Here is a 13,786-nt window from a genome sequence, read left to right as displayed (position 1 = left end):
GTCTGCAAGAGAGCGTTGGGACAACACTGCACCTACTCCCACCTCCGACGTGTCGACCTCCACCACGAACTGACGTGAAGAATCAGGGGCAACAAGGATGGGGGCTGAAACAAAGCGGCCTTTCAGTTTGACGAACACAGCTTCAGCTGCGTCCGACGACCTGAACGTCGTTCGGGGGGAGGTCAAGGCAGTCAGAGGTGCGACTAGTTGGCTGAAATTGCGAATAAAACGCCGGTAGAAGTTGGCGAACCCCAGAAACCTCTGCAGGGCCTTGCGGGAATCTGGACTTGGCCACTCCACCACAGCCTTAATCTTCTCAGGGTCCATCCGCACTCCTTCAGGCGACACGATGTAACCTAAGAAAGGGACAGACTGTGCATGAAAATCGCATTTCTCCGCCTTGACAAAAAGCCCATTCTCTAGCAACCTCAGAAGCACTCGTCGTACGTGTTGCACATGCTCCTGGAGAGAAGAAGAAAAAATCAATATGTCATCCAGGTAGACATATATGAATTGATCGATCATATCTCGCAACACGTCGTTGACCAATGCCTGGAAAACAGCAGGAGAGTTGGACAGCCCGAAAGGCATGACCAAGTATTCAAAGTGCCCCCTGGGGGTGTTAAATGCTGTTTTCCACTCATCCCCCTCCCTAATGCGAACCAAATGATAAGCGTTACGCAAATCCAATTTTGTGAAGACGGACGCTCCCTGCAACCTCTCGAAAGCTGAAGACATCAACGGCAAAGGATAAGTATTCTTTACCGTGATGTTATTCAACCCTCGGTAATCAATACAAGGTCGCAGAGACCCGTCCTTCTTCCCCACAAAAAAGAACAAAAGAGGAAGGGCGAATGAACTTGGTTGCTAGAGAATCAGAAATATATTTCTCCATAGCCTCTCTCTCAGGAACAGAGAGTGAATACAACTTGCCCTTGGGCGGAGACTTACCTGGCAGTAAATCTATAGCACAGTCATAGGGACGATGCGGAGGTAGAGAAGCAGCACGAGACTTATTGAACACCTCCTTCAGGTCATGGTACTCCGCGGGCACGTTAGACAAATCCCCTGCTTCCTCCTGAAACACAGAAACAGGCACAGCCGAACAAGCAGACACAAGACAAGACTTATGACACCCCTTGCTCCACTCCAGCACAGATCGGTGATGCCAGTCCACTCGGGGGTTGTGTTGGATAAGCCACGGGTGTCCAAGTACGATGGGTGCCAGGGGTGAGTCCAGAATATAGAACGAGATAGTTTCAGAATGATTTCCAGAGGTAATGAGGGTGACGTCTTCAGTGGCAAGGGAAATGGTGGGTAGCTCTTGTCCATTGAGTGCGTGAACTGAAATCTTGTGAGTGAGTGGTTTGAGGGGAATCTGAAAATCTTGAGCAAATTTGTGGTCCATAAAATTACCTTCTGCGCCCGAATCCAATAGTGCCTGACAATCGTGCTGGTGGACTGACCACCTAAGCCTTACCGGAAGGAGCGTGGAGGTCGATGTAACAGCTGATGAGGTCTTCCTGGCGGAGATCCCACCCGATAGTAGCCTCAAATTTACTACCGGGCTGGGCCTTTTACTGGACAGTTGTAAGCAAAGTGACCCGATCCTCCACAATAAAAACAAAGGCCCTGGGACCTCCGCCTCTCCTTCTCCTCCCGGGAAAGCCGAGCTCGACCCACCTGCATGGGCTCCGGATCGTTGCTGGGACTGACCACGTCCCTGCCACTGGACCGAAACCCGTCGACGTCTCCGAAGGTACGGGTGGATCTAGCCCGGCGCTCAACTCGAGCCAACCGAGCGTCCACCCGCAGCGCCAAGTCAATGAGCCCGTTCAAGGTGGTGGGCAGGTCCAGGGCGTAGATCTCCCTCTGGACGTGGTCAGCCAACCCATGCAGGAACATGTCCCACTGCGCCTCCTCGTTCCATCCGGACTCCGCCGCCAGGGTTCGAAACTCAATCGAATAGTCCGAAACTGATCTTCCCTCCTGTCGCAACTCTGCCAGGGTCCTAGCGGCCTCACGCCCAGAGACCGTCCGATCAAACACCCTTCTCATCTCGGCGGCGAGGGTCTGGAACGAGGCGCAGCATGGGTTTTGATTCTCCCACACCGCCGTTCCCCATAGCGCCGCCTTCCCAGTCAACAAAGTCAAAGTAAACGCTACCTTAGCCTGTTCGGTGTTAAAGGTGCGGGGCTGTAGTGCAAAGTGCATCGAGCACCGAGTGATGAACGCTCTGCAGTAGGAGGGTTCTCCTCCATAAGCTTCAGGAACAGGAAGGCGTGGCTCCGGCTGGGAGGCGCTCTCAGGTGGTGTGGGGGGAACAGCTGGTGTGGGCGGCGCAGTGGGAACTCGTAGGCGTTGGATCTGCTGGGTGAGCTCGGACACCTGCGTCACTAGGGCTTGTAATGCGCGTCCCGTGCCGCCGATCTCTCTCTCTTGGGCATCCATTCTGCGAATGCTATGGTGAATGAAATCATCCAGAGATGATGAAGACGCCCTTGCTGCTTCCATCTGTTGGTCAGTACGTTCTGTCATGATCGCGGGATGAACGACAGGAAGCAAATGCAAGTTACTCTTTTAATGAAGTTCAGTAGAATATGACACACAGTACAGCCGATGGTGAAGTGACGCAGGGGCTTCGGTGGCCAGGACTCGTGAAGACGTGCAGTGAAGACGTGACGACAACGAAAACCCCAATCCACTTGAACACGAAGACGAACAGGAACACCAGGCTGAACAGGAACACAGGAACACCAACACCGAGGACCAGAGACAACGTACTGACAAGGATGCAGAAACAGAGGTAAGAATATATATGGTTGAGAGATAACGTGCAGCTGGTGAGATGATGATGATCAGCTGGAGCGGATCCGGAGTGCCAATCATTCACGCCCACACGCACGTGCACTCATACAACAACATAAACACGAGACAAGAAGAGACCAGAGAATACGTATACCGTGACATTATCATTTTACTAGCAAGTCAGCATTAATATTTTAGTCAATTGAAACACCTCCCACTCCCTAAACAAAAAATAAACAAATAATGAATAATACAACACATATTATTGTACTTAGTGAAAACATCTGTTTCATTCCACCCTCCCGTTAAAACAGCATTACAGTTGTCATGGACGTCGGAACCAATGTTCCCTCTAAGCTGCACGCGTGCACACTTCTGATGCTGAGGCCGCGCACTTCTGATGCTGAGGCCGCGCACTTCTGATGCTGAGGCCGCGCACTTCTGAAGCCGCGGCCACGCAGAAAAGATTAAAATGCCTGGCATGGTTAGATTACTATAAAAGAGTTCACATATTCACTTTTCTTGAAAACATTTAGCTATTCAATCTATTTAAAGTTTGTTAATCTATTCAAAATCTATTTCAGTTTGTTATATATTATAATAAAATAATATGTAAACAAATTGAAGCATTTAAACTGATATATTATATCACTTCAAATACTTCAATTCGTTTTTTTAAATATTATATTATATTAGGCCTATATTTTATTATATTATAAGCCTAAATTAAGAATCTCACGGGCTCATTGCCATTAAAAAGTTTTAAACCCCCTGCTAAAGAAAATATTGGAAATTCATAAGAAATAAACAATCATTTAACTTTGATGGTTTAATGCTTCCTGTACACAATTAATTGACTGTACAAAAACACTTCATGTTTTTCCCAAACCATCTCAGTGTAACAGCTTACTTTTCTTTCATACTATATTCTATTATTGGAAAGAATTGAACTGTCCTGCAGAATATTTTGTAAATTATTTTTCATAGGATTTCTTGGTAAAGACTGTACTGTTGACAGCACTGTGAAAAAAATATCAGGTAACCTAAAATGTGCTTCATTTAGTGACTTCTTAATTAACTGCTTGTTTTTCAAAAATATGATTTAATACTAATAAGTTACATCAAGGGTCAAAGAAAATAGAAATGCCACATTCAAGTTAAAAGTTACAACTGAATGTTGAAACCATTGTGTTTCTACATATGCTGTACAGGTCAGGTATAAAGAATATTTTTGCTCAGGTGGCGAAATATGTCCGCCCAATAGAAAAAAGTTTGGCTCAGCAAGAAAAAAAAATAGAGGGAACATTGGTCGGAACCATTATATGTGGTTGGGAAAATACTTTTTTTTGTACCCACTCACTTTTATGCGGCGCCGTTTGTAAAGCAGTGCACGCTGAAAATAACAGCAACATTTTGGCACATTTACAAAAATATTTGTCAACTTAGAGATATTTTAAATAGTTAATTTAATCTAAATATTAAATGTTACACCTAAATGTTAAATGTTAAATCTAAATGCTAAATCTAAAAGTCAAATCTAAATATTAAATCTAAATATAAATGTTAACATTAGATCTAGATTTAGATTTAATATTTAGATTTAGATTTAACATTTAGATTTAACATTTAGATTTAATATTTATTTAACATTTTGATTTAATATTATGATTTCAAATTTAGATTTAACATTTAGATTCAACATTTAGATTTAACATTTAGATTTAATATTTACTATTTATTTAACATTTAGATTTAATATTTAAATTTAACATTTAGATTTTATATTTAAATTTAACATTTAGATTTAACATTTAGATTTAATATTTAGATTTAACATTTCGATTTAACATTTCGATTTCGATTTAATATTTAGATTTAACATTTAGATTTAATATTTAGATTTAACATTTAGATTTAATATTTAGATTTAACATTTAGATTTAATGTTTAGATTTAACATTAAGATTTAATATTTAATATTTATTTAACATTTAGATTTAATATTTAAATTTAACATTTAGATTTAATATTTAAATTTAACATTTAGATTTTATATCTAAATTTAACATTTAGATTTAACATATAGATTTAATATTTAGATTTAACATTTAGATTTAACATTTAGATTTAGATTTAATATTTAGATTTAACATTTAGATTTAATATTTAGATTTAACATTTAGATTTAATATTTAGATTTAACATTTAGATTTAGATTTAAAATTTAGATATAAAATTTAGATTTAATATTTAGATTTAACATTTAGATTTAATATTTAGATTTAACATTTAGATTTAATATTTAGATTTAACATTTAGATTTAGATTTAAAATTTAGATATAAAATTTAGATTTAATATTTAGATTTAACATTTAGATTTAATATTTAGATTTAACATTTAGATTTAATGTTTAGATTTAACATTTAGATTTAATATTTAATATTTATTTAACATTTAGATTTAATATTTAAATTTAACATTTAGATTTTATATCTAAATTTAACATTTAGATTTAACATATAGATTTAATATTTAGATTTAACATTTAGATTTAGATTTAATATTTAGATTTAACATTTAGATTTAATATTTAGATTTAACATTTAGATTTAATATTTAGATTTAACATTTAGATTTAGATTTAACATGTAGATGTAATATTTAACATTTAGGTGTAACATTTAATATTTAGATCTAACTAAATTTAACTATTTAAAATATCTCTAAGTTGACAAATATTGTTGTACGCTTTGACGTAGGGCTAGCTCATTGGTCGCACGTCAGAGGCGCCCGCGCCATTGGATGTGCAGTTGCCGCAGCACAGCCTATGAGCGAGCCAGACGCTCAATGTGCTGTGTAGCTACAAATGCGTTTTACATAAGCTTCAGTAAATCAAGGGAAAAGGAGTTTCCCCGCGCTTCTTCCGTCGAGGGGCTCGACGAGGGAAGAAACGGAGGGAGCGCGAGAGGCGGTTTGCCGTCCGAAAGGAGAGTTAGCCGCGAGCGTATGATTTATTTTTAGGGCGGGGTAGCTCTCTTGTGTTGTAAAGCGAGCTGCGGCGCTTGTGGCCTAGACGTGAAAGTTATAGGCCGAGCGTCCCGGCCAAAAGTTCCACGGTGTGCCTTTAAATTCACTTGGTCTGGGTGACCGTGTATTCACTGTTCACATACCTTCACTAAACAAACTCGTATTTAAGTGGATGTTAACCATTTGTTTGCCTGTTGCTTAAAGGCACAGTGTAAACTTACACTATGTTTTTATAACAGCTTAGCTAGATAGCTAGCAACAGTTAACGTTAGCTAAAGTACAGAGGCTGACAATACGCTAGAAAAAATAAGAATTAAATACTGGCAAACAAGTACATGTCCGCTCGCACTTATTTGTTTTGCTTCACAAAGCTCAGACATATTTACACTATGATTTACAGTGAACAAATACAGTAGTTACTTACCACAGTGTCCAAAAGAAAAGAGACCGGTTTTCCCGCCGCTCTAATTTATATTAATAAGATCACTTAATTCACCTCAAAATGAAAAATTTCTGATAATTCACTCACCCCAATGTCATCCAAGATGTTCATGTCTTTCTTTCTTCAGTGGAAAATAAATTAAGTTTAAAGAAAAAGAGTTTTCTCCACACACACAACGGACTTCAAGCGCAACTAATGTTGAAGTCCAAATCAATGCAGTTTCAAAGGGCTGAAACAATCGTTCATTTTCTAAAAATAAAATAAACATTTATACTTTTTATAACACAGTTGTTCGTCTTGTGCTGGTCTGCGACGCGTCAGGCATTACGTCATCACGTTGGAAACGTCACGAAATATATATTTTTTAATAATAAATTAAAACAAATATGTCAGACTATTTTGAAGTTGGAGGAGAAAATTAGATAACATTTTTTCACCCTTCCCTGCCTTTTTGAACCGGAGTATAGACGGCACAAGACGAACATCGTGGTTAAAGTAACGTTATATAAATGCTTATATTTTTTTGAAAATTAATGATCGCTCCTCAGCTGGGAACTTGCACAGCCCTTTGAAGCACTTCAAAGCCTTTTGAAACTGCATTGATATGGACTTCAACATGCTGGTTGCTCTTGAAGAGAAATATCCTGAAATGTTTTCCTCAAAAAACATATTTCTTTTCCACTGAAGAAAGACAGATGTTTAAATGATCAGGAAATTTTCATTTAGAGGTGAACTAATCCATTAACAGAATCGTGCCGTAGCCTATCATGTCCACCTTGCATCATCAATTTTTTTATTTACATTTTTTGCCTCTAAAAAATATGAAACGTTGGGCAAGCTACTATTTTCTGGGCCGTGCCGACAGTCGTGTTACAGAGTCGGGCCGTGTACTGTGTCATGTACCGTTTGTCTATTTTGACCCCGGCGAATAGATGAGGAGATTTATGTCAGTTGCATTAGTATCGGGCCAGACACTATACTGTATTACATCCGTCTGCCACATTACAACTCTTTTGGGCAGTGACACATTTGACCGTAATCGGGCCAATTAAAATGCAATGTACTCATACTGGCCCTCGTTTATCAAAAGTGCGTACACCAAATTTCCAGCGTACACCTGGCGTACACCCAAAACCACGGTGACTTTGATATTTATCAATATGGACGTTGGCGTACGGCACGCTCAAATCCTACGCCAGGTCAGGAGGTGGTGTACATGTACGCACGTTTTGAGTTAGTGCGAAAATGTGCAGAAAAACAATTCCTAACACCACAAAACGCACTGACAAACTAAAAGATATGAGGCGCTCTTTTCCAAAACGCGATAAACACCATTTTTAAAAATATTAAAATAATTTTATTTCTATTAATAAACTAGTGTTGTGTCTGCAAAGATGAAATTGATGATCACCATCTCCGTAGTGAACGCGCCTATAGAGAGAGTAGCCTATTTCTTTTCGTTTATAATTGTTTCGTTTAAAGACATTTCAAGCTTTCTTTATAGATATATTTCTCATGAGGTGCAGCACGTGACCTGTGAGCATGATGGCAGCATAGTGTTCGGACTCCGCAAACCCTACCCTTTTTCATTTATATATTTACGTTTTTTCGTTAATTGCTCGACACTTTGTTTTATGTTTTGACTTTGGGCACCGACAGTATGACTTCTCGTCAAGGAAAATCGGCCAGCAAGCAAGCTCAGCGCGATCAAGTGCACGAGGCAGAAAAGGTGGAAGATTCGCTCGCCGCCATGATTGCCTCTGCTATGGAGAAACAGCAGCAGTTTATTGAAGCGCAGTTCAAAACGTTGCAAGACAGGCTAGATAATATCCAGTCGGAGCTTTCCAGCTGCTCTAATGGGGTTAGAGAACTGCGCGATCGATATTCCAGTCTAAACAGCCGGGTCGGGCAAAGTGGAGAAAAACTACGACAAATCTGCCGCCAGAGTGACGACCTTGGAGGAAAAGATCACTGATTTGGAGGACCAGAACCGCAGGGATAATGTTCATATTATGAATCTCCCGGAAGACGTGGAAACCATGAATCTTACGACATACATCTCGGGATCTTTACCTGTATGGTTCCCTTCGTTGAGCGATACTAAACCGGAGATCATGAGAGTTCATCGCATCGGCCCTCCCAACAACTCTGGCAGACCTCGCACGGTCATTATGAAGATGCTACGTTACACCGATCGTGATTCAATTCTCCGAGCATCTAGGAAAACTCCAATCAAGGTGGATGGGAAAGACGTCAGATTTGTCGCGGACTATAGTGCGTTTACTGTGAACCGGCGCCGTTCCTTCATGGAGGTAACCAATAAGTCTCAGAAAATGGGCTTTCAGACCTTTTTGATGTACCCCGCATAGCTGAAGTTAACGCGAGGTTCGATTCAGCACAATTTCAAGTCCCCTTTGGAGGTTGAGGACTTTCTGAATGGTTTGGCCGCGCAGGAGAATGAGAAAGCGTAAAGTGATATAACTTTACTACCCTAGAGGTTTTCCTCCCTCTCTTTCTGCATTTGTTTGCTCTTTCAGATTGATAGTCCAACGTAAACTGAAGGTCTCAATCTGTCCTTTAGGATAAGCACATTTGTAAATTTCGTTCATTAACATGTAATGGTGGGTGGGGGGCGGGGACATTGTGTCTGCCGCCTTTCTCGGGGTCACGTTGTTCATAAGGTGGTTAATGTTTCACTCGATTCTTCTTTTCTTTTTCTTCTTTTTTTCTTTTTCTTTTTCTTATTATTTTTCCTTTTTAGTGGATGCTCTGTTAGGGGGTTGTTTTTTGTGTTTGGGAAAATTGGGTGTTCTTGTGGGTTGTGGCGACCAGGGTGGGTGGGTATTTCTCCCTTTAAAGAGTATATATGGCTGTGATGCATTCTCTCCATTAGTCTATGCCCAGTTAATTGTTATCTTGAACTCTTTAAGTTATTTTATAGCTCATTTATGGTTACAGAAACGCTTCACATAGTTACCTGGAACGTAAATGGGCTGAATGGCCCCATTAAACGTACTGCATGTCTGGACTACTTGCATAGGCAGCAGGTTAATGTGGCATTTATCCAAGAATCACATCTAGGAAAATCAGATGTTCAGAGGTTTTCTAACACATTTAATTTTGTAGCTGCCTCATATTCACTGGATAGTAAATCGAGGGGTACTCTGGTCGTGTTAAAACCCAAGCTTTCATTTAATATTCTAGAAAGATATAGCTGTGAAGAAGGTAGAGTATCATACATTAAAACAGTTATCGCGGGTAAGAATTTTGCATTTATTTCAATTTATGCTCCTCCTCATTTTGACCGCAATTTTTTCTCTGCATTCACTACAACATTACTGCGCATTCAAGATTGTTTTCTTACCATCGGTGCAGATATGAACGCGGTAGTTGATGTCTCTCTTGATCGTTCTTGTGTGCAGAATTATTCAGGGTCATCTTTATCATCTATTGAATTATGTAAATTTATGTCTGATCTTAGTCTAATTGATATATACCGCACTTTTTATCCTACAAAAAGACAGTACACATTTTACTCGGCCAGACATAAAAGCTATTCTAGATTGGATTATATACTTATATCTCATGCTGCATACTCAGTAGTACACAGTGTTGATATAAAGTCATGCCCTTTATCTGATCATAATGTGGTTTCAGCTAAAATTTCTTTTGTGTCTGCACCTACTAGAGCATCTCGTTGGCGTTTTAATACCACACTACTACAAAATAAAGATTTCTGTGCAATGCTCAAAAAGGAGTTGAGATGGTTTATAGATATAAATACTGGTTCGGTGGATGATCCCCGCTTTCTCTGGGACGCTATTAAGGGTTGCATACGGTCGTTTTCTATCTCTTTTGCTTCCCAATTAAATAAATCTAGATTGAAGGAAATAGGCACTCTCGAGACAAAAAATAAATAGGCTGGAGTATCTTCAGCAAATTTGTCACACTGAGGATGTTCAGAAAGAAATAAAGATGATGCGTACGGAACTTACATCACGGTTACATCATAGAGCTGAGTTTATAATGCACAAAGTTATAAGAACTTATTATTTCAATGGCGCTAAGCCAAGTCACCTTTTAGCTCTTAGATTAAGGAATGGTGAAAAATATTCAAATATTATGGCAATTCTATCTTCTAGTGGTTTGATAAGTGAACCCAAAGGTATTAATCAAGAGTTTAAAGATTTCTATCAAAACTTATATAGGCCGGATTTGGTTTTCAGTGAGACTCTATGTGATAACTTCTTTCAAGATTTGACTCTTACATCTCTCTCTGAAGCAGAGGCTGCATCTTTGGACTCTCTTATTTCATTAGACGAGTTAAAAGAGGCTCTTGTACATATGAAGAGGGGTAAGTCTCCTGGTTGGAATGGAATCCCGCCTGAACTATACCTTTCTTTCTGGGAGGAGCTGGGACAGCCTTTGTTGAATATGATTCTTTATTCTATTCAGGTGGGTTCATTTAATAATAGTGCAAATATGGCCATTATTACTCTGTTACCAAAACCTAATAAAGATTTGACTCAGTGCGGAAATTATAGACCTTTGTCTCTGTTAAACTGTGATGTGAAACTGTTCGCCAAAGTTTTGGCTTCCCGCTTAGACTCACTTATGACTAAATTGGTGCATAATGACCAGACTGGTTTCATTAAATCTCGTCTTGCAGCCGATAACGTTCGCCGGTTATTGCATATTATACACGTGACCAGTGGTATGGATATACCCTGCGCAACTTTGTCCTTGGATGCTGAGAAAGCCTTTGACCGGCTTGAATGGCATTACCTTTGGTCAGTTTTGGAGCGCCTTGGTCTAGGCAGAAATTATATTAATATGATTAAAGTATTATATGCCAATCCTTCCGCTGTGGTTATGACAGGGGGCATCACCTCTCCAAAGTGTTCTATATTACGTGGGACTCGTCAGGGATGCCCTCTCTCACCACTCTTGTTTGCACTCTCTCTTGAGCCTCTTGCACAGAAAATCCGTCAGCATGCATTGGTTAGTCCTATAAGTTTTAGTAAAACTTCTCATAGAATTTAGTTATATGCAGATGACATTCTTTTATATGTTAGTGATTCAGCTGAGTCTATTTATCATATTTTGTCAGTATTTAACAATTTTAGCCAATTTTCTGGATATAAGATTAATTGGAGAAAATCGTCATTGATGCATTTAAATAATTCATCCTCTAATTCTGTTTTACCGTCTTTTATACCGATAGTAACCAACTTTAGATATTTGGGTGTGGACATATTTTCATCTCTACACCCAACAGCTCTGAAAAATTTCCAGGGCATATATAATCGTGTGGAGATGGACCTGACTCGTTGGTCATCACTTCCACTATCTTTACAAGCTCGAATTTCTGTCAACAAAATGGACATCTTGCCTCGCATAAATTTTTTCTCTGCTATGATACCTTTGTCACCACCCTTAGATTTCTGGTCTAAACTGCAAAAACTAGTTTCTAAATTCATATGGAACGGCAAGTCCCCCCGTATAAAGTATTCAACACTGCAACGTTGCAAGGATACCGGCGGTCTTGCTTTACCGGACTTTAGGCTTTATCATTGGGCTTTTACATTACGTCCTCTTACAGTCTGGTTGAATCCTGGCTCTACTGTATCTTGGCAACCGATTGAATTTAATCTGGCCTTACCTTATAGACTACAGGATTTGATTTATTGCAACATTTCGTTAAAAAGTGCGAAGCAGCATTTCGGCCCAATAATAGCTTATCTTCTTTCTACCTGGCGGGTGGCTTCAAAGTTCTCCCGCGATGACCATAAATGGCATTCTCATTCTCCATTATTTCGTAATCATAGTCTTCTATCGGGCAATAAGCCTTTTGTTTTACCAGATTGGAGTGATAGAGGGATTAATGTTTTGGCTGATGTTTGGAGGGACAATGGTTTGCGCATGTTTAATGATCTACGTACAGAATATAATTTACCAGGCACTTCATTTTTCTTTTATCTGCGCCTGAGATCTGCCATGCGTGCATATGGGGTTCCTTGGGGTTCTAGTATTCCTAGTCTTACCCTACATAAGTTGCTTACTTCATTTGGAATCACAAGGGGGATGGTTTCTTCACTGTACATGTTGTTTTTGGAAGCTTCTTATAAAAGGTTACCGGTGATAGACGTTTGGCACAGAGATATTTATGGGACTGATTCAGAGGACAGTATTGAAATATGTTGGGACTCAAAATGGGCTAACCTCAAACATGTTTCTAAAAATCCTAATCATCAATTGATTCATTTCAAGATGGTTCAGAGGATGTATCTCACTCCCAGGAAGCATCATTTAATGAAGCTTTCAACCTCCCCTAAATGTGACTTGTGCTCTAGTGGGTGCATAGGGACATATATGCATATGTTTTGGGATTGCCCTGAAGTTAATGAGTTTTGGAGACAGGTTTCTATTACGTTGAAGGACATTTTGGAGTTGGAGATATCATGCTGTCCGAGACTCTTGCTTCTAAATGATGACTCCTCTTATACTCTCTCTTTAACTCAGAAAAAGTCACTTTTTTGTGGACTCACTGCCGCTAAGAAAATGCTTGCCTTGCGCTGGAAACCCCCACATTCTCTAGCGTGGACTCAGTGGATGCATTCTTTCTTGGACATTGCGAACATGGAGCTCTCAGTGGCAAGATTACATAGAGCTTCTCAGAGGACTATTTCATTATGGTCAGGTGTCATTTCAAAAATTAAGGAGCGTCTTTAAGATCTATATCTCATGTTCTTTTTTATTTATTTATTATATTTGGTTTTTGATCTATCCTGTTAGACTATATATGCTCTGAATGTACACTTGGGAGATGGGGGTGGGGTTGATATAGTCGCCTTGGGAATTTGGGAGGGAAAAAAGAAAAGAGAATGTGTTCAGAATGGTGTTCATTTTATTTTTGGTTTTGTAAATAACATTCTCTAACTCAATAAAAAAAGATATATTTCTCATGTCTGTGAGGCATATACTGAGTTTCGTTTAATTTGTGATGAGATGCGCTCCAGTTCACGTGCAATGCAAGGGACCGCGCTCGCGCCTCCATGTCATGACTCATGATTATATTGTCTGCTATTTGCTTCTTATTTATTAAATCCAGGCAATTGGTTGATGAAAAAAATATTAAAATTAAGATACAATTTATACAAAACGAAATTCACTTTAAAGAAAGGCTTTCTACAAAACAAAACTTAATTAAGTGGCCAAAATCATGTCTGAGCATGTCTCCCGATATATTGTGCATCCTATCTTAGCCTATGTTCACTTTTCATAATCAACATAGATGGGGAAAAAATAACATTATTATTTTTTAACAAATATTAAACTAAATGCACTTAGTTAATGGCTACAACACGTAGCCTAATAGTAGGCCTGAATATTGTTATCATTACTTTTTTCAAGTTCGACACGAATTACTATTAGCCTAAATGTGTTACTAAATGATTTGAATGTATTTTTTACATTGTTGTATTTAAGGACTGTATTTGTGTGTTAT

Source organism: Siphateles boraxobius, unplaced genomic scaffold (assembly GCF_051911475.1).
Source record: "Siphateles boraxobius isolate OS27281-9 unplaced genomic scaffold, OSU_SipBor_1 99, whole genome shotgun sequence".
NCBI lineage: Eukaryota > Metazoa > Chordata > Actinopteri > Cypriniformes > Leuciscidae > Siphateles > Siphateles boraxobius.
The sequence above is the reverse complement of the archived record's forward strand: the minus strand, read 5'-3'. Positions refer to the sequence as shown.